This window comes from Sarcophilus harrisii, chromosome 5 (assembly GCF_902635505.1).
Source record: "Sarcophilus harrisii chromosome 5, mSarHar1.11, whole genome shotgun sequence".
In the NCBI taxonomy this organism is placed as follows: domain Eukaryota; kingdom Metazoa; phylum Chordata; class Mammalia; order Dasyuromorphia; family Dasyuridae; genus Sarcophilus; species Sarcophilus harrisii.
Window position 1 is genome coordinate 144202493 of NC_045430.1, and position 23216 is coordinate 144225708.

Below are 23216 nucleotides of genomic sequence, written 5' to 3' on the forward strand. Positions count from 1 at the left end.
CCCAAAAAGTCAGCTAAATAGTTAGTTGAAACAATAATTTTAGCATAGTAGTAGGACATAAAGTAAATCCACATAAATTATTCATATTCCTAAATGTCATGAACAATATTCTTCAAGAAGAAATAAGGGGAAAAAAATCTTAAAGCTCAAAGTAAAACTATATCCCATTAATTTAGTACAACTCCAACTCTTCTAAAGAATCTCTGAAGCATAGTTAACTAATTTCTGCTTTAACATTTCCAGTGAAAAGCTTAAGCACTTCACAAGACTTTTCATTGCCATTTTAGACAGCTCTAATTATTACAACCTCCTCCCCTTATGCTAAACCATAACTTGATTCCTTGTGACTTTCATCCACTTCTATTCTCTAGATCTATATAATATGACTATGTTTTCTGTCAACATCACAAATATTTTTATATTAGAATATGATATGTTCTTCACTAGTCTTTTCTTTTACTGACATTCTTTTAGGGAACCCTTTATTTCTAGTTTAGTCCTTATAGTTTAGGGAATAAAGAGAAAATATGATCTCTTTAACTTAAAATATGATTAACTTTACACTTAATTTAAGATTAATGACATTGTCTTTGGATCAGTGATGGCTGAGTTTTTTTTTTTCTTTTTCAAAAGATTTCCTCGTTTCCTACCCATGAAGTTAAAAGACAATATATAAATCAAACAAATTAACTATTTAGCTGAATAAGTGCCCATTGTCAGTAAATGAATGAACCAAAATTTGTTGGGGCTGAAGCACAATGTAAATAATCCAGCACATGGATATTCAAGGGCTGATTGTATTTAGCACAATCATATAACTTGTATCTAGAAATAGTGGCAGCATTCCAGTTAGAGAATAATGACATTCAAGACAACATTGTTCTCTAGCAATGTCTAATGGATATTGTGAAATCTTACTTCAATAAAGCTATATTTATCTGCATACATTTTCAAAGACTTATACATTTTCTGTTTTTCCCACTTTAAGTTTTGGGTCTTTTTAAGTTCCAAAGAGGGAACTGAAAATCAACACATTAAGAAAGAATGTCAGAAAGATGGCAACCTTTGATTTAGGAATGTCACAAAATAATAGTCTACTTTTGTTCTTGTGTTATTTTTTGTTTGTCAATTAATATTGGACACAATTGTGGCCATCTTGTGTATTAAGTATTTATAATCAGTCATTCATCAAATTCATCCAACAATTTGATTCAACAAATATTTATAAAATATATACTATAGAAAAATGCTCTACTAGAAACTGCTCTACATGAAACTTTCTGCTTTGATGGAGTATATCGTCTATGGAATGGGATAGGAGAAACACAGACAGATAAAAGTGAATATAAAGTGCATTCATACTTACAAGAAAGTTGTTAATAATTGAGGGGATCAGGAAAGACTGATTTGGAGGTAACACTTGTGTTGTATTTTCAGAGAACTTAGGAACCATACAATGATTGAGAAAGGAAGGAATTCATTCCATGCATGGAGGAACTATCAGTGTAAAGGCACACAAGTGGAATACTGATCAAAAAGTACAGTCAGAAGACCTAATTTGATGGCAATGGCAGAAATAACAGAATGATGGAAAGGGAAATAACAGAAGTCAAACTAGAAAGGTAGGGAGGGAGAGACTTTTAAACGCCAAACATTTTATTATCATTCTTTTGAGATGGTTAAAAAAGTAATGTTGAATTTAATTGTGTGTGTGTTTTTTTTTTTTTTCTGAGACAATTGGAGTTAAGTGATATGCCCAGCATCACACAGCTAGGAAGTTAAGTGTTTCTGAAGCCAGATTTGAACTTAGGTCCTCCTGACTTCAGGGCTAGTACTCTATCCAAAAAACCCCCCAAAACCCAAAAACACACACAAAAAAAAACTTTTGGAAGGGAAAAGGAAGGTCGAATTTGGAATTATACAACTTTGGTGGGGGGTAGATGAAACTAGGGGAAAAAAGATTTTTTTCCATCTTTTGTTTATTAAGGAGTATATTTTTCAGACTGGGAAGAAAATGAAGGAAAAAAAAAACCTAGTTAACAAGGCAAGATAAGTAATTAGAGAGAACTTAGGCAATATCTAAATGATATCAAGTTACCAGGTCTGAACAAACTACATACCACAACTCATTTGAATCACTTGATTTTTGAAAAGTCATACAGAAGAGTAGAATGAACAGAACAGATTGTTGTATTCAATAGCAGTAATATTGTTTTAAGAACAACTTTGAGTAAGTCATTTTGACTATTACAAATATCCAAATTAACCACAAAACTCATATGAAGCAAAGTATTTATTATATTCAGAGAAAAAACTGATAAATAGAAATATGTATTCTATTTTTTTCTATTATTGTTTTATCTTCCACCCTTAATATCTAAACTGTTTTCAAGATGTGCCTATTTCACATTTCTAATCTCTCTCAAATATTCCCTCTTCTTTCCTCTGATATTACCATCATTCTAGTGTAGACCCTTATCGTTTTATACTTGTAGTATTGCTATCACCTGCTGGTGGATCTGCCTACCTCAAGTGCCTCCTCACTCCAGTCTATTTTCCATTCAAGCAATAAAGTGTGATATTTCTAAAATGCAAGTCTTATGACACACAATCCCCATTCCCCAATTCACTTAACAATAAATTCCAGGTTCTTCTATTACCTCAGGGAGTAAATACAAAGTGCTCTCTTTGGCATTGAAAGATATAATTCACTCTTACCTTGCTAAATTCTGATTTAAGTATACTAGAAAAGATCTTCATCATAAGCATATCCTTTCTAGGGCAAATACAATCTAGAGGAAATAACCTTTATAGAGGAAAAATGGAATTTCCCAGATGTGAAGGGGAGAACTTAAGAGGGAGAGGGAATCAAGGAGGAATAGAAGTGCCAGGAAGCTCAAAGATAGAGGAATCAGATAGCAGATTAAATGCACCTGGCAGATCAGGCCCCAGACCTGTCTAAAGATATGCTAATTAGTATTAGCATTGTTTGAAGATACATAGAAGTTGGGGGTTGGACAATGGGGTTGCTGAAGACTTCCTTCCTAGATTGTCTGGGAATTATCTGGTAACTTCTTCCATACAGGGAAAGTCACATCACTAAGGTAGACAGAAGAATGATTCTTTTAAAATTAACTTTTTTTATTATTTAATTGCTATTACCCTGAGGGAAACAATGCCAGCAACTTTAAAATATATGCCTATGGTTTTTAAAATTTTTTCGCTTATTAAGTGTCAATACTTCTTACAAGGACAGATTGCTTGAAATATTCTACTTAAAAGAATCTTAAGGTTATTATTAAATATTTCTAGCCATATTCATTCAAACTGGCAGATAATTACATTTATTAATAACCTCTTCTATTTATATCCAAGAAATATGAATGAAATATTTCCTACATTATTATAAAATTAAAAAAAAAATTAACACTGGAAGAAATCTTTAGAAATCATCTTAGCCAAGCCCCTTAATTTTTAGAAGGGGTTTAAATCAGCAGGACATTGTGTCATTTTCCCCATCTATAACATGGAAATTGTTGAACTAATTCAACTCTAACTTTACTTTGGGTTACAAATCTATGGATATTCAACAAATTAGTAACATAGCTATTACTGGAATTAATGTATTCTTACTCTCTTTATACTGTTCTTTCCTACTGTATCACAGGGCCTCTTGTTTTTAACATTAATTTGACATTTGGATATGAGCAATATATCTACTGTTTCTTTCTGATCAACTATAAATGGCAACAATTATTTTTAAAGGCTCTAATATCAATTTTCTGTAGTTCTTTAAAGTTATAAAATTTCTCCACACAGATTTTCTCATTTGAACTTTAGCAAAACTCTGGAAGGTAGAGAATATGAGGATTATTAGGTTCATTTCAACAAAAGTGATACTGGTGCAAGGATATTTATAGCAAGTTATGTAAAAAAGCAGAGACCTAATAATTTTCTGATTTCTATAGAGCTTCTCCTCTCTCTCTCCCCCCCCACCCCAAACTCCAGAATATTGCTAAAGAATAGAAAACACTATATTCACCAAAGAATAATATCTTGGAGTTTCACTATGACTATATTTTGAAAGGCAGGACAGGTTGAGCTTTTATTTATGAAAAAAGCTCTCGGGGTAGCAAGAACTATTCCCTCATATATAGCAAAGAAGTGTTTTCATATGTGACTGAAATGGAGGCAGAATAGTCATTTCTAGCCTCTTCTCTCCCACTCTTCTCCAAAGGAGACCACAATCCCTGTCTGGAAGGGAAGCAACAGGGCAGGGGACAAATGTCCTTTTTTTCCCTCTTAAAATAGAGGGGTTACCAGGCTAAAATTATGTCAATCTACTCCTTTAAACATTATTAGTCTAAAGAACATGAGTTTCAGCTTCAGGATAATTCCTGATCACTCTTTTAGTGCTGGGGAGGAGGGAAGGGGGAGACAATGACTCCAAGGTTTATATCTCAAGCCTAACACCTTTGCTTCCAAATATCAATTATGTAATGAATATAATTAACAAATAACAAAGGAACACATTTATCCAAATCAAAGCAAAATAGAAATCAGAAAAGGTATATATACACCAGACAACATCAAGTAAAGGAGACCTCCTATTAGGAGTTGTAATGTCAGGGCTAGTTCTCTAGAGGACCTCGGGATCAGGCAAAGTCCTTGGTCTTAGGGTGGAGAAGTGAAGGAGACAGCAGAGTCATCATGTATTTGGTCAAAGATGGAGTCTGGAGTCTGGAGCCTGAAGTCTTCTGTGGCTGAGAACTGCTGCTAAGAGCTGTGACTGAGGAATAGCCCTCTGTTGCTGGGACTCCCCTTAAATATCCCAGCATGATTACCACACCACATTAGGCATGCACAGCTGTAGAACATCACATCACCATATTACCCTAAATATACACCAATGAGATTGATCACATCGTTACATTACATCAATTAGGTGCTTAGAGAACCATCATCTCACACCCAGTAGGTACTTAATTACAAGCACCCTGCTGTCTTAGATTCAAGTAGATTTCTTAGATGCTTTGGATGTAGGAACTTTGGTTTTGTATCTTCTTCTGAATATGTGTTTTGATGTTCCTTGTCACCATGGGTCAGGATTTTTTTTCTGTTGTTCTTATTTTCCCAGTCTATTACCCACCCTTTAACACTTCGTTAAAGTACTTCTCTGTTTTCAGGATGAAGGATGCATTGTCCCAAGCTTTAGGGGTTTTGTGCAGCTGCTCTCAGAGATTCTTTTAGGGACCTTTGAGCCAACATTGCCACTCAGATCACAGTATAGGTAAAACAACAGAGTTTGGCTACAGTGCTGGCAAAGAGCCCCTTGTAATCTCCTTCTCATCAACTGTTCAGCCCCTTGATGTATGGTTCTGGAATCTACCACTGCCATTGTTCTCTTCATTGTTGATTCAGTGACTCCCAAATGTCACTTCTGGTTTTTTATGGCTCCCCTAGCACCCTAATTTGACAAACCTTTCCTGACAACCTTCAAGGCTGTTCTTGGCATCTGCGGGCTAAAAGGTATGGATTTCTCGCTCTGTTCCCACTGATTCAGAGGTTCCAAGGCCTACTCCTGGTTTGCTGTGGCTAGGGATCTGCTGTTGTGACTGAGTTCCAGTCCTACCTTGGTACAATAGAATCTTTTCTGCTTACCTTCTAAGGTGTCTTTAGCTGCACAATTGTTTTTTGTGGTTCTTTTTATGGGTTCTCATGCTCTAAAATTTGCTTAGTGTAATTATTTAAAGGTACTTGGAAGAGTTTGGGGGTGAACTCACGCAAGTCTTTGCCTTTACTCCAGCATCTTGGCTCATTCTTCTCCCATTCCAACATTTTGCAATTTCTACAGAATCTTGAAACTAGTCCCTTCTCAATGTATTGCTATAACTAAGAATTAAAGATAATATTTATACTATTATATAATGATTGGATTTATGTATTCTGAGAAAATATGGAAATACCTTTATGTGATTCATCAAGTGATCTGTTTCAAAATTGATTCCCATCACAGAATCACAGCACCAGAGCAGGAACATGTTTTATAGGTCATTTATTAAATAGATGAGGTGCTGAAGTCCAGAGAGGGTAAGACTTGCTCAGGGTTATATAGTAATAAGCATCTGAGGTGTGATTTAGGTTTAGTTGCTCTGACCTAAATAAAAGTAAGTTCTTTCTTTCTATGGATCTGAGATCAATTCTCATCTCTGTGTAATGTTCTGGTGTAACTACCCCGCTAGCACCCAGGACACCTCAGAATCAGCCAGAGTCAGGATAAGCAAAAGTCCATCTTTATTCTTGGTCTTTAAGGGTAGAAGTGAAGGGGATGGAAGAGAATCTCCACAAGCACTTTCTCCCTCTTCTACCATGGAGTGTGTGTCCCTGACTAGCTTTACTCCACCCCTAGTTCCCCCTAAAATCCTCTATGTACCTATCATTGAGCCAGTACAGATAGTGGAAAGGACCATTTTCCAAGCATATGCCCATAGAGTATCGTCCAATCAGAAGTTAGCCTCAAGCACTCAGCAGTCCTGACCATCAACCCAATAGTCTCAGCCCTCTACATTCTGGCTAGCTTTCTGGAGGGCCTTCAGACCAGCCTTGGTCTCAGCAGAATAGTCACCAAGAGAATAGTCAGGGATAATGTCCAAATTCTTTATTATCTCCTTCACAGTCTGTCTCCTTTGTCTGGGGCCCGACTAGCTTTCTGGAGGCCCTCCAGAATGGGTTATGGTTATGGTTTCAGTGGAGGAATGCAGGAGGCAGGAGAGCCACTATGAGGCTGATAAAAGATGGAATCTCTGTGGCTGACTTTGTCCTTAGTTTAAATACCTTATTACAATTACATCAACTGTAAAACTATTACATCACTCTGCTAAGTATATGTAAACTAGATAACCTTTGTCTTATCAATTCCACTGAATTAACACCTTATAATAAGATTAAATCATTCTAGAAAACTCACATGCTAAACTGCATAACCATTGTCTTATCAATTCCACTGAGTTAACACCTTGTTGTAGGATTAAATGAATCATACTGAGCCTTAAGTATATTTCTCCAGAGTGCCTGACCTTTATATCTCTGGCTTTAAAGACTTGGTGTCCACTTGTGAGTGATGTTCCCCATCCTGATTACTAGGAAAAATGAACTGCCTGAAGTGATCACACTTTTTGAATTCATTCTGCACATTTCAATTGATTTGAAACCAATGACCATATTATACATAAGTATTATGTTGAATAGTGTGAATTAGAATAGATGTCACTTCTTAAAATGATTCATTATTAATACTAATCAGGTTACAGCTATACAGTATTTTGATTGAACTAGATAACATCTTGGCTCTTTTAACAACTCTGAGATTATGGAATTTATCTTGTAGTTTCCTTCAATAATGAAAACAGTCATACTTAATATTGATTAATTTCTGTAGTCATTCATTTTGCACATATGGACAATAAATGCTTAAGGGGAACAATCTCAGACATTGTCACATTTTAAACCCTTTAGAAAAGAAATGTAAAGAAATAAGGCACATTATAAAATAAATAGATTAAATTCCCTGTAACATAATCCAACAATTGCCATCAAAACTTTAATAAATGTGTTCTGGGTGCAATGGAAGTGGATTTCTTCCACAAAGAGATCTAACTCAGTTTCAATTGATCAATGATGGACAGAAGCAGCTATACTCAAAGAAAGAACACTGGGAAATGAATGTACACTGTTAGCATTTTTGGTTTTCTTCTCGAGTCATTTTTATCTTCTGAATTCAATTCTTCCTGTGCAACAAGAGACTCTTCGGTTCTGCACACATATATTGTATCTAGGATATACTGTGATATATTTAACATGTATAGGACTGCTTGCAATCTGGGGAAGGGGAGGTGGAGGGAGGGAGGGGAAAAGTTGGAACAGAAGTGAGTGCAAGGGATAATGTTGTAAAAAATTACCAGGCATGGGTTCTGTCAATAAAAAGATATAATTGTGAAAAAAATAACAATTAAAAAAAAAGAAATTGATAGCAACAGATGGGGCAAACAGTAGTAATGTGTAATAAAGTATCCTTTCAATGCTATTGAGTGATTTTAATAATTTTAAGATGATAATTTTAATAATTCCACAAGTGCCAATTTCATATGTTGACATTAATGCTAGCAAATGATTAGTGTTTAAATGTGTTTAAATCACTTGAACGTCAAGACAACATTGTCAAATAGGTAATGTAGTTATAATTATTGTCATTTTACATATGATGAAATGGATTCATAAAGGTTTGCTAACTTTCCTATGTCACATAATTAGTAATTGTTAAAGTTGGGAACAAACAAACACAGTTCTCTCAGACCTCCAAGTCTAGTTCATGTTCCCATATATCAAGCACAAATGAAATGGAGGTTGAGTGGTGAGTGTAGGTTTGAAGAATGGTTTCTTGGGGTAAGAAAATTGAAATTTTAATCCATAATAGAGTCTGGACTCATGGGGCTCAAAGATTTTTTTTTAATAGCAAAGGCCCTGAGCTCCTTTATTTTTTATAATTCCAATTACTTGTGGATATGGCCAAAATACCCCACTCTACTTCTATTTCTTGCCTAGGAATCTTGTAGGGCTGGGACTCAATTATGACACCTAACCTAGTTACTAATTTGCAGTCTGGGAATATCTAGTCCCAGATATCAAATGACTATTTTGCCCCTTATATAGGGCAAATCCTCAAATGGTAAAGAAGCAGTGAAATGCCCAAGATAACTGTATTTGACTCTGTAATAATCCATATTTTATCATGCCTTGGATAAAGCCATACATGATATAGTTTTCAAACCTGAAGATGATATAAAATAGGTAGGTGAAACTAATATATGATAAGACAAGAAAACTTCAAAAATAAGAATACAGGGCCAAGTCAAATAAGCAAAACACTAATATAGATAAATATGATATAATTATATTAAAAATAAAGCACACCAATTAAAAAATAGAGAAAAATATTTACATGGGAATTTTCCTTTCTTTTAAAAAAAATACACTGGAGGTTATGGTAGGATGTAGCCTTAATTAGTCAGTAAAAAAAGTCACTAATTAAATATTTGCTATAAGCTGTACTAATTGCTATAAATACAAAGAAAAGTCCTTCTTTTGAAGAAATTCCAATAATACAGAAAAATTTATTATAGTGATAAATGGCCTTGGGATCAGAAGTCCCGAAAGATCTCTTAAAAGATAAGAATCTGAGGCATATGAATGTTAAAAATCAAGTGAGTAAAGGTTTGAAATTAATATATAATGAGACATTATAATATAGCATGCTAGTCCTGAGGGTAGTCTAAAACTATCACCAGGAGGTCATTGCAATAATAATTGCCCAGTCTAAGCTTTGGTAATTTGGGATTTGAAACTGAATTTTTTTTATTATAGCTTTTTATTGACAAAACATATGCATGGGTAATTTTTCAAAATTGACCCTTGAAAAAGCTTCTGGTTCAACTTTTCCCTTCCTTCCCTCCATCCCTTCCCCTAGATGGCAGGTAGTCCCATACATGTATATGTTACGTACAATATATGTATACATATTTATACAGTTTTCTTGCTGCACAAGAAAAATCGGATTTAGAAAGAAGGTAAAGATAACCTGAGAAGAAAAACAAAAATGCAAGCAAACAATAACAGAAAGAGTAGAAAAGCTATGTTGTGGTCCACACTCATTTCCCAGTGTTCTTTCTCTGGGTGTAGTTGGTTCTGTTCATTACTGATCAATTGAAACTGATTTGGATCCTCTCATTGTTGAATATAGCCACTTCCATCAGAATTGATCCTCATATAGTATTTTTGAAGTGTATAATGATTTGATTCTGCTCATTTCACTTAGCATCAGTTCATATCAGTCTCTCCAAACCTCTCTGTATTCATCCTGCTGGTCATTTCTTACAGAACAATAATATTCCATAACATTCATATACCACAATTTACTCAGCCATTATCTAATTGATGGGCATCCATTTAATTTCCATGAAACTGAAAATTTAAATAGTCAAATACCATTCATTTGGACCAATTGGAAGGAATCTAAACTGGTGAACTCCAAATTATGGACATTTTAAAATAATGTACAGTTTGTTGTTTTATGGTGTTTCTAGTTATAAAAATGGATAGCAAACCCTAACAAAGATCTTTTCAGGTAAAAATTTAGATTTTTGAAAATTGCTACTTATTATTTGTTTTGAATGGTTGCTGCTAAACTGGTTGATAAATAAAATATCTGTCCTTTCCCTTCATTAATCTTGTTTAAACAGTGACTGTTATTTGTAAACTATGTTATATCATTTAATAAGCTAACCATCTAATTGAGATTAAATTATCCTGGTGCTCAATATAATGGATTAAATTTAGTATTAATAAAATTTAGCTATGGTATATTGAACATAGCACTCTCCCCAAAGAGCATCATTCAACTCTTATCTCTGTTGCTTAATATATACAAGTATTTGAAGTTGCATGGATGGCTATATATCTATAAGCTTTAGAGGAAAAACTGATCTAAATTAAGATCAAGCTTTCTCACTAGGAGTTGCCTCATTTCGAGTTTCATATATTCATAAAATCAAAGCTACAGCAATAAAATCATCATCCCTGAATAAAAACTTAAGCAGAAAGGTTTATAAAAAAGAAAAAGAAAGAAAATACTCTTACTTTCACTCATGTAGATATACAAAATTTTCAATTATCTAAAAAAGCCACAAACCTGGAATTAACACAAGAATTCATTGAATTGGAGAATTGAAAAAAAAAAAAAGGTCCAAATTCATGAATATTTAAGAATATTTATTTTATGACTAGTCAATTTCCTGGCATTTAGAAATGGGAGTTCTCACAAAGTGGCAATTTATAAAACAAATGTCCCATGCCCTATGTCCCTAATGTCAAGTTGGATAAGAAACAGCAGGAAATGGAGAAATAGGAAATAAAAACAATGAAAATTGGAGAAGGCAAAGAGTGGTAGATAACAAAGGGAAGAGTTTATCAATGAGAGTAGAAGATCAAACACTAACTAATAATGAATACAAAAAAAAAAAGCACCAAAGACATCAAAGTGCTACAAAGTAATTAAGTAACCCTATTCAAAAACCCACTCAGTGATGCAAACTCATATGAGAAACTTTCTCTTTTTCTCTCTTTTTCTTTCTTTTATTCCCCCTTACTCCCTCCATCCTTCTCTTCTTTCTTTCTTCCCTCCTCCCTCTCTGTCTTTCTGAATATGTCTCTTTCTCTCTCTTTCTTTGTGTCTTTCCCTGAATTTGATTTAATATTTTATTTTTCTCCAGTTACATGTAAAACATTTTTTGCAATTGTTTTTAAAACTGTGAGTTCTAGACTCTCTCTCTTCCTGATTCCCCACCCCACCCCACATTGAGAAGATACATGTGGAAATAATGTGGAAACATTTCCATAAAAATCGTGTTATGAAACAAAACATAGATCTCTACCCCTCCCCCCAAAAATGCAACATCCAAGAAATATAAATTTTAAAAGTATGCTTCAACCTGTACTCGAATACAATAAGTTCTTTCTTTGGGTATGGATAACATTCTTCAAAATAGTTGTGGATCATTGTATTGTTGAGAATAGAAAAGTAATTCATAATTAATCCCATAAAATTGCTATTAATTTATACATAGCACATTTTTTCTTTGCATAAGTTCATTGGGGACTTTCCAAGTTCTTCTGAAAGCATTGTACTCATTATTTCTTTTAGAACAATAGTATTCCATTATAATTATATACCACAATTTATTCAGCCATGCCCCACTTCATGGGTATTCTTTAAATTTCCAATTCTTTGATCTGAAAAAAGAGCTGTTATAAATATTTTTGGTACATAAATGTCTATTTCCTTTTTTAAAATCTCTTTGGGGATACAAGCCTAGTTTTATAGACATTTGAGCATAGTTCCAAATTGCTCTCCAGAATGGTTGGATCAGTTCATAATTTCACCAACAATGTTAGTGTCCTAGTTTTTCCACATTCCCTGCAGCATTTGTCATTATCTTTTCCTCTCTTCTTAGCCAATCTGAGAGGTATTTAGTGGTACTTCTGAACTGTCTTAATTTGCATTTATTAGATCAATAGTGCTTTAGAGTATCTCTTCATATAACTAAAAATGGTTTCAATTTCTTCATCTTAAAATTGTCAGTTCATATCCTTTGACCATTTTTCAATTGGAAAATGGCTCGAAGTCTTATAAATTGGAGTCATTTCTCTACATATTTTAGAAATAAGGGCTTTATCAGAAACCTTGAATGTAAAAATGTTTTCCCAATTTTTTGCTTTGGTAGGGAATATTTTAATAGTGGGAAAGTAACAAGTACATGTTAAATTTAATTTTTAAATGCTTTCCATTGCTCTTTCCAGTTGCTATTACCTGAAAATTTTCTTCATGTGTACCATGAAATTTGTTCTGCATACTAGACAAATGGGGTGTCACTGCCTTTCAACTAGTATTTTTTTTCACATTGTAGAATCTACAAAATTTCAATCATTTCAATTCTTAAACATAAGTATTCTTAATAATTATCAAATTTATAAATAATAACATGTAAAACAAAAAAAAGTGTCAAGGTGGGTAATCAATCTTGAGAATAGAGGCAAACATGTAATATTGTTTTCCCTTCAGTGACTTGAACATATTAGGCAGTTAATGTTTGTTGGATGAATTTGTTCAAGATTTAAGTATCTTTTCTGAATTCCTGTATAAAAAATATAATGCTCTACTTTTTACATAAGAACAAAATATTCTATTTTAAATAGTATATACATTAAGTTTTTGTTTGAAAATAATCACAAAACACCTACAAATCACCTTCTTATCTAATGAATGTATGAATCTTCATCCTATATCAAAATATGGCTCTTGCTAACTATGCATAAATGTGTTATTCTTCCATTTTCAATATTAATAACAAATTAAATACTTTGTTTTCAGTTTTGACTTTGCATATACATGTCATATATGTAGGATTTTTACATGGGAATCTTAATTGCAATGTTTTTTAGAAATTTTAATAAATTGACTATTTATGATTATAAGTTTTATTATTGACCTTTATGTGTTAGAGATAGTTAAGAGAAAATTGTGGCTAATCAGTACCACAGATTATTCTTTATTGTCCTTTAAGTCTATTTTTGGTCATACTAGTTATTCTTTACCATAATTTTGATAGATTTTAAAGTATTCTGTATTGCCTATCTGCTTTTGCATGATCTCAGAAGAATGTTGATGAAATTCTGGAATTAATATTAATTAACATGAAATTAATTAAATAACTCAGGTATTAATGTGAGAATATAACTCTCCTGTCCATATTAAAATCACATCTGGTCAATGGAAGAGACTTGGGGATTTGGAGATCACTAGACCACCAACAATTTCAGAAATTATTAAGAGCAGCATCTGGTCAGTTCCATCTGTCTAACTAGCTTCTGATAATTGTCTTTTAAAATATGTCTAATCTGGAACATTGACCATTCTGCTTAATAATGCATAAATACTACATTGACACATATTAAACATGTTCCTTGCATTTAGCTCTCATTCTTGTATTTACATCTCATTTTTTATAATGTGAGAAAGACTAAAAATATTGATATGATACAAAATGTACTAGTTAGATGTATCACAAGTACTTTGAATGATGATTGAACTAATTTTACCTGTAGTCTGTTGTGTTTTTATAACCTTAGTACTTACTTTTTGTTTTAAATGGTTAGTTCTTTTAGATCAATTAACTATCATGAAAGACTCCCTCCAGTGAGTTCTCTTATAATGCAATTTTGAAGTATTGATGTTGATATTACTTTGATTCAAATTATTCCTTGGTATGTCCTTGAAGATTTTGAGCTACTTATCCCAGGCATGATCACATTCTTCAAGGAAGCTATTCTGAAATCTTTCTATTATCAGTCTTCTCAACATGCTGAGATGCAGGAACTCAACTTTAATATCTATAGTATAATGGAGTCCTAAAATATCATTATTGATTTTGATATTGATGCATTTTCAACAATAGATGCTGACAGATCTTTTCCCCAAATTGAAAAGTGATTTCAGGGAGAAATATAAAACTGAGATCATAGAATATATCAGAGTACAAAATTTCAAATTGCCAAGTGTATATTATAAAGCCAGAATTTACTGGCTACTCATTTCACATAAGACTATGGAGAAGATACTGACAAACAACCCCCTCATTAGACCCAAGAAAATTTAACACCAAAACTGAATACATTTATGACATTAAAAAAAAACTCCTTTAAATGTTTAAAAAATTAAAAGTTTTAAAATAATTTGTTCCTAGCTCATAGTTTAATGTTTTTATACTAGTATTTCATGGCATGTGTTTTTTTTATTAACAAAAGGCTTCTCTGCTTGAACACACAAATAAATATGAGTTTCTCTTTTGATTCTTATATTTACTAACAAATTATAGAAAACATAATAATAGCAGTTCATGAAATGCAATGTGTGCTAGGGGGAAGTGAATAGTGAAGACTTCAAAACGCATGATTAAAAGCACATGTATACTACTTGATATTCTGTGTTACTTTAAATTATTAGACCCAACCTGATTTATTGTATTAAATAAATAGCAGTTAATAATATCAATCTCAATACATTTTTACTTTTAAAACCTTAGGGTTTTTATCCCTCTATGATTTTTTTCAACTCAGATGCCACCTCCTTTACAAAACATGTAGATTTTAGTGTATTTTTCCTTCTGAAATAACTTTTCAAATTATCCTGTACAGATAGGCACATATATAGATTGGTAAATACATAGGTGAGAGTTAAAACACACAGGTAAATGAAAGGCAGACACACAGTAGATGATAGATAAATAGAAACATAGATGATTGGTAGGTACATAAAGAGATAAATAGATGCAAAATAGGTACATAGATAATTAGATGATTGTTACATAGATGAACCCTTAAATCTAGTTCCTTAGAATCAATTGTTCTCCAAGAATAAAATTAATTAGATTGCAAGCATGTGACAAGTAGGAAAAAATTAAGTATATCATTTGAGAATAGAATTTTCTATTGATGGTTGGCTAAACAAACAAGATTAGAGTCATAAACTAGCAGTTTCCTCTTTGCTTACTCATAGATTTAGAAAAAATAATAAAGGTCAAACCCAGTTGCTGTGGTAACTAGTGCTGGGATTCAGTTATAATCAATCATTTGTCTCAATTCCAATATGACATAATTATTGACATATTTTACTTTTATATACTTTTCACATCCTAATCCAATATGATATTTTAACAATTATTTTTTGTGGAAGTCCAGATGTTAAGTTAAATGTACTGGACTTAAATATACTGGTAGAAAACCTGAGTTCAAATCTCACCTCAGATATTTACTAGTTCTGTAGTTATGGGCAAAAACCTTAACTTTGAATTTTAGTTTTCCCAAATATAAAACAAGATTAATATTGGCATTGTATACCTGACAAGATCAATATGAAGAAAGTACTTTGCAGCTACAAAGAAATAAGTAGCAGAAAAAAGGTTAATTGTGTATGAAGAAAAAATGTGCAAACTTGCTTTCTGTGTATTAAAATAAGTTGTTTCCATTATTGATAATCATATCTCACTGGCTTCATTTGGCCAAAATATTTTTTTTTCTAATGGCTTCTACCATGTGGGAAAAAGACATCAGGCATGAGTTTGTTGAATGATCTTTTGACTGTCATGGAGTTAACATATCTGAGAACAAAGAGGCTCATCATTAGAACTATGTAATCTTTTTTTTGGGGGGGGGCAGAAAACTTCATGAAAATTGTTTATTAAGTCAAAGAGGAAAGACAAAAAGGCAAGACAACTCAGATAAAATATAATGAATAAAGTGGGTATTAAAAGAATTAATTAACTAAGGACTGTTTAAGAAGGAAAATAGTTTGTTCATCTTCTACATACTAATGACTGACCATCTCATTGCTATAGTACAACACATAATGGTAATGAAAAGAAATTCTAGGCAAAAATTTCATTAGGTTGAAAATATATACTTAAATTTAGATGCAACAGTTGGGGATTTGGGAAATTTATGTTCAAATATCAGGAAATAGTAATCTTATTAAGATCATAAAATTAATTTTTAATCATATAGAGATGCTTATTTTATTATAACTATGAATAACAGCTTATATTAATCAGTGCTTCAATGTCTTTTCTCTAAGTACATAAAATGGATTTCTTATGCTATTTCTCCTAGTGTTAAGTGGTAATAGTGGTAATAGTATTTAGCTACAACTATAAACTAATAAATGGCTGATTGCATAAGCAATATTTTAGAATTAGTCCCCTTATTTTCTGCTTACATATTTGAATATTTGGGTTGAGTTATACTCTCACAAGAAGAGAATATAGTGAGAGTTGGAATTTTTCATCAAATGGTTTGGTTTCAAATCTTGACTCTTCAATTTTATACTTCTATAATATTGTACTGATTATTTAATCTCTCTTACCTCAATTTCATCTTTTTAAAATGAAGGTGTTTGCTAGGTAATCTTTGAAGTCCCATCCATACTAAATTTATGATCATCTAAACCTTTGCTTCCCTGATAATTTTGCTATTGTAAATTGCAATATATTCATTTTTTCTTTATGCCAGGTAATGGTTGCTTATATTCTCCTTCAAGTACTTCACAAAGGATTTATCCAATGTTCTAGAAACAAATTATTTTAATGTTAAATCCATAGCAGCATACCACACAATTATCCATCTATTTTTGCTCCTACTTTCTGCATGTTCCAATCATATCACTTCTAATTTTGAATTTTAGTATATATATTTCTACTTCTCACATGTCTCCTACACAGAAACTCAATACTAACATAGATCTGTGCTCTCATCAATTTGGATATTTCCCCCACTGATGCAGATTGCAAGTCATGCTTTCCTGTTCTTCCTTTGTGACTTTTGAGTCTACTTCTCATATCTTATTCTTATCATGAGCATTAATTTTTATTTTCTATCATAAATTTCCTTGATAACATTTTATATTCCTATTCATCCTTGGTTACATGATATAATTTACTCATATCCTCCATGTGCTTTCCCAAGAGCCATCTATATTAATTTTGAATATTTTTTATACTCTTGTGTTCCATACATTCCAATCATATGACAAAGAAAGTTTAATATGATATTTAAATGATTATTTGTTTCTGGGATAAAATTGGAATCATTAAAGGAGGTTTATAACTTCTTTAGACTATCTAGTCTGCTCTAATCCTCCTATTTAATTTTGAACCTAACTTGTTCAGTTTTTTTTTATTTTGATATCAGAATTACTAGTTCTACCTCTTTTACTTCAGCTGAAGCATAATAAATTCTGTTTCAGCCTTTTACCATTACTCTGTATGTGTCTCTCTGTGTCAGATGCATTTCTTGTAAACAGCATATTGTAGGATTGTTTTTTAATCTATTCTGCTATTTTTTTTCTGTTTTATGAGAGAGTTCATCCCATTCACATTCACAGTTATTATAATTACCAGCTCTGTATTTCCCTTCATCTTAGTTTCTCCACATGTGTGTATTTTTGTTCTTTCTTTCAACCCAATCCTTAGTGGTGTGTTTTGTTTTGTTTGTTTGTTTTTTACCCACCTGAACTACTACCTTATCTTTTATTCTTCCTTCTCTTATAGTATCCCCTAGTGTTTCTGCCCTCCTTTGTATCCTGCCCCTTCTTTTTCTTGCCTCTTTCTCCTTCCATTTCTTTATAGGATTAGATAAATTTCTATACCTAAGTGATTAAGTTATTCCCTCTTAGAGCCCAAACTGATGAGATAAAGCTTCAGATAATTCCCTCCATTGTAATAAGTCTTTTGCACCTCTTCATGTGAGCTAATTGTCTCATTATATCTCCCCTTTCCTCATTCCAGTACAGTCCTTTTTCTACTACTTAATGTCTTTTTCTTTGATGTCATCACATCAGAGTTCATTTATAACCACATTCTCAGTCCAGGTAATACCCCCTCTTATCTGCCCCATTGACAGCTACAGTTCTCTAGTTACAGATATTGTTTTTTTATCTGGGAATGTAAACAGTTTAATCTTTAAAAAATATATATTTTCCTCCTGTTTACCTTTCTGTGCTTCTCTTCAGTCCTGTGTTTATAGATTAATGTAGCTCTGGTTTTGTTAATAGAAATGATTGAAAGGCTTGTACTTCATTGAAACACCATTACCTCCCCTGAAAGATGATGCTGAGTTTCAGTGGATAGTTAATTCTTGGTTGTAATCCTAGGTGCTTTTCCTTTTGGATATGTTGTCCAATCCCCTCTGATCCTTTATTGTAGAACCTTCCAGATCCTGGTAAACCTGACTGTTGCTCCTTGATATTTGTTTTTTTTTTTTGTTTGTTTGTTTGTTTTTCTTGCGGCTTGCAGTACCTTTTTTTTTTTTTTCCCTTAAGATTGTAATTCTGGAGTTCCTTGAGGTTCTCCTTGTGGGATATTTTTTCAGGGGTGATTGATTGATTATTTCAATCAGCATTTCCTCCTCGGTTTCTAGAATATTGAGGTAGTTTTCCTTAATGATCTCTTGAAGAATGCTATTCAGGCTCTTTTTTTGTTTGTTTGTTTGTTTGTTTGTTTTTTTCTTTTTGGTCATGGATTTCAGGTAGGCCAGTAATTTTTAAATTGTCTCTTCTGGATCTATTTTCTACATCGACTTTCCATGGAGGTATTTCACATTTTCTTCTTTTTTTTTTCATGCTTTTTAGTTTGTTTGACTGATTCTTGCTGTCTCACACAACCATTGACTTCCATTTGCCCTGTTCTAATTTTTAATGCATGGTTTTCTTCAGTTAGCTTTTCTTTCTTTTTGCATTTGGTTAATTCTACTTTTTAGGGAGTTGTTTTCTTCAGACAATTTTGTTTTCCCTTCATTTTCCAAGCTGTTGGCTTTCTCATGCAAACCTTTCATTTCCTTTTTCATTTTTCTTCTACCTTTCTTATTTGTCTCAAATCCTTTTATGAGTATTTTCAAGAAGCCTCTTTGGGCAATTCATTGTCTTCACTGTCACCATAATAGCAGCTTTCTATGATCAAGATTCTTTTCTCTTTTTTGATCATTTTCTTTCCTTTTCTTTTGGTACTTCATTTTTTTTTTAACTTTTATGGTTGAGCTCTGCTCCTGGAGTAAAGAGAACACTACTCCAAGCTTCCTGTGAAGTTTTGAGCTTTGGCTTTGAGCATAGGGGCTCCTTGTGTTGGCAGGGGGCAACTTTGCCTGCTCTTTTCAGGAAATAGCTTGGTTTCCCAGAGTTTGCCTTCTGAGCTGGGACTAGAAGATGTCCCACTGATTTGCTCCTCTACTGAGCAAGGACTGAGGGTATTAGTTGCTGATTTGCTGTGATTAAGACCCTCTCAGTGGCTTTCCCAGAGTTAATCTGAACAGAGCTCAGATTTTTCACCCTTTACATCTCAGTAAGACTGATCTTTCTTGAAGATTTTCCAGTCTTGAGCTGAAGAGTGTTTTCCTTCTATCAGATTGTTCAGAGGCTTATTTTCATGTGGTTTTTGAGGGAAACTGGGCGAACTCGAGCAGCTTTCTGAATTTACTCTATCATCTTGGTTCTATCCCCTTATTTTTTACTCCATCCCTATGATAGACATAATGATGTGTTTTCCATTAAAAATTACTACTATAGATTAATTCACAGATTAGTATTGATGAAGGGGTTTATATTCAATAAGTGCACCACAAGAATGATAATCCTTGTTGTTCTCTATGGACATTTACTCTGATATCACATTATTTTCTCCTGTTCTTCTTCTACATCTTCCTGTATAATTTATAGTATCAAAAGAATTAAGTCAAAAGTGTCTTGGACATTGAATATGTTTCTAAGAAAAGCTAAAGAAGACATGCTTAGAGAATTTGTATTTTCTGGAGGCAGAGAATACAATTCTTAATATATTAGAAGTAGATTTGTTTAAGTAACTTGCTCAGTGATCAGTTGTCATGGAGCTCTCAAAGAGAAGTTCATATAACTGTCATTTTTGAGGTCACTTCTTTTGATCTCTTGTGATTTTCTAAAGCATAGGCAATCATATTTTTAACCATTCAAGTCCCTTTTCTGAATTGAAAGCATAGAAGGTTGCAATATATATTATTGTGAAAACTGTTGTTTCTTTTTTAATAGTATCCCATGAACTTTGTTAGTTAAATGTTTTAAAAATCAGTGTAGGAAATATTCTGCTTGAAATTATTTTCACCTAACACATAATTATTTATTTTTCTCATTTTTTTTTTGTTAGGAAATGGCTTTAATAATTTTTTTAGCCTTTAAATATGATTGAAGAATTTATTTTATTTTATGAATTATCATTAGCAAATGAAATAAGAAGAAAATAAGAGGTATGGAAGAAGGGGAGAAAACCCTAAACAAAAAAGTGACATGATCATAGCTTTTATATTCTTATGATACTTGAAAGTAAGCGAGAATCTAAATTATTGGAGGAAATCCCTGAGTTTCATTTTCTAGACATTAAAGTACAAGTATCTCCTAGGCCTATTATAAGGATATACAGGGTATTATAAGGATATTATAAGGATATAAGGGTAGAGGAATTAGAAAAAAAGTGAACAAAGATCTAGACATTAAAGTACAAGTATCTACTAGGCCTATTAGTTGTCTAGTTTAGCTATTCAGTAGATTACTTAGAACAGTTAGGATTACTATAAAAGTAACCTAGAAAAGTAAAATAATGAAAAGTTTGCATATCAGGAAAAGAAAATTGAACCATTAAGATAACCTGAGAAATTCAAAAGGAAGGAAAACTCACAATGGCATTAAGGATAGCTTGGGAGGAAAACAGTGGAATCAGGAAAATGTATAAGGTGATATTCCAGAGAGATATGATAATAAAGGCTTGAATTATATGGTAGTAGAACTGGAATAGAAAGATAATGTGAAGAACTCAATGTAAAAATGGGGGAGTATGCAAGGTAATGCCAAAGAATCAGACAAAAGAAATATACCAAATACTAATGTTGATGACAGAAATAGTAAATTGAAAAGGAGAATGGGGATGGTGAATAAATTATAAGGCATGTTCTGGACATCTTAAATTAGAGGTCTTGGCAGAATATCTACATGTAGATCTCTTGTAGGTATTCAAGCTTATGGGACTTGGGGAGAAAAGCCAAAGCTGAAGATTGAGATTTTATACATGTTTTTTTCAATACTGGCCTCTTCTCTGAACCATGAATAACTCACCCCATCCCTCTATTTCTTTCATCTTCTCAGGCTGACCCCCTGGTATGGAAAGGTCTCCTTTCTCTGATCCAATTATTCACCTTCCTGACTTCTTTTAAGTTCAGAATGGGCCAGAACTCTGGAGAAATGTATTTGAAACAAGTATTCTTACAACAAGGTGTTGACTCAATTGAATTGATAAGACAGTTGTTATCTAGTTTAGCATGTGAGTTCTCTAGTTATTGTAATGGGCTGAAACTGAGCAGATGCACTTGGACAGCCAAGCATTTGAGGCTAATTAATTATTGGACAATATTCTATTAGCATATGCTTGGAAAATGGCCCATCCCATTATTCTATGCTGGCTTGATCTGTTGGTGTATACAGAGAATTGTAGGAGGGATTAGACTCTAATTTGAGGGGTCCTCAAACTTTTTAAAATAGGGGGCCAGTTCACTGTCCCTCAGACTGTTGGAGGGCCAGACTATAGTAAAAACAAAAACTTTGTTTTGTGAGCCTTTAAATAAAAAAAAAAAAAACTTCATAGCCCTGGGTGAGGGGGATAATCGTCCTTAGCTGCTGCATCTGGCCCTTGGGCCATAGTTTGAGGACCTCTGGATTAGAGGGTGGAGTAAGACAAGCCAGAGTGACTTCTGGTCAGGCAACCTTCTATGCTTTCAATTCAGAAAAGGGACTTGAATGGTTAAAAATATGATTGCCTATGCTTTAGAAAATCACAAGAGATCAAAAGAAGGGACCTCAAAAATGACAGTTATATGCACTTCTCTTTGAGAGCTCCATGACAACTGATCACTGAGCAAGATCAGAAAGGTGGAGATTTCTGTGTCCATTCCTCTCACTTCAACAAAGAATAAAGGTCAAGGACTTTTGCTTATCCTGACTCCAACTGATTCTAAGGTATCCAGGGTGCTAACTTGGTCTTCACACAGTATGATGGATTTAATCCTAACTCAGTGGAATTGATAAGGCAATGGCTATCTAGTTTACATATACTTACTACTTAGCATAGTTATGTAATAGTTCTAGAGATAATGTAATTGTAATAGAGGTTTTAAATTGAGGACAAAATCAGCCACACAGACTCCATCTTTGATCAGCCTCTTGGTGACTCTCCTGCCTCCTGCACTTTGAGAGAGGACTTGACCACCATCCTTGTGACTTTCCTGCCTCCTGCATTCCTCTACTGAAATCAAGACCTATTCCTGAAGACCTCCAGAAAGCTAGCCCAGCCCCAGGGGAAAGAGATAGACTGTGAAGGAGACAATAAAGACTTTGGACTTCATCCCTGACTATTCTCATGGTGATTATTCTGCTGAGACCAAGGCTAGTCTGAAGGCCCTCCAGAAAACTAACAGGAAAATTACACTGACTAAAATATCACTTTTTATAGGAAACTTTCCCTAATATTTCATAATTCCAGTGCCTTTTTTTTACTTATTTTCTATTGTTACTGTATATATCCTTTGTATATATTTGTATGTATTTGCTTGCATGTTGTCTCCCTCATTCGATTGTAAAGTCATTGAGAATAGGGATTCCTTTGTTTTCATGTTTTGGAAAGGAGGAAAGGAAGAAAAAGGAAGGAAAAAAAAGAAAGAATGACAGAAACATTATATATTTAAGCATTTACTATGTGACAGGCACCATGCTAGACATTTTTAAAATATTGTCTCATTTGATCCTTGGAACAAAATTGAGAGGCAGTTACTAATATTATCCCCATTTCTTAGTTACACAAACTGAAGCAGACAGTGGTTAATGTCATGGGCTATATTTGAACTCGTGTCTTCTGATTGGCACGCTACAAATTTATTCACTGCTCCACTCAAAGCTCTAAAATTTGAAGTCTTGGAGATCAATTTTATCTTTTATCTAACTTCTTCTTTGGCTCAGAGGATCGCAAATTTAGAATTAGATAAAAGGT

General features: G+C 33.1%; 1 protein-coding gene across 11 annotated transcripts in view; it reads left to right on the forward strand.

Annotated features, from left to right (window-relative positions):
- MAGI2 (membrane associated guanylate kinase, WW and PDZ domain containing 2) overlaps window positions 1-23216 on the forward strand; it is a 1604868-nt gene that overhangs the window by 73713 nt on the left and 1507939 nt on the right. The window lies entirely within an intron of this gene.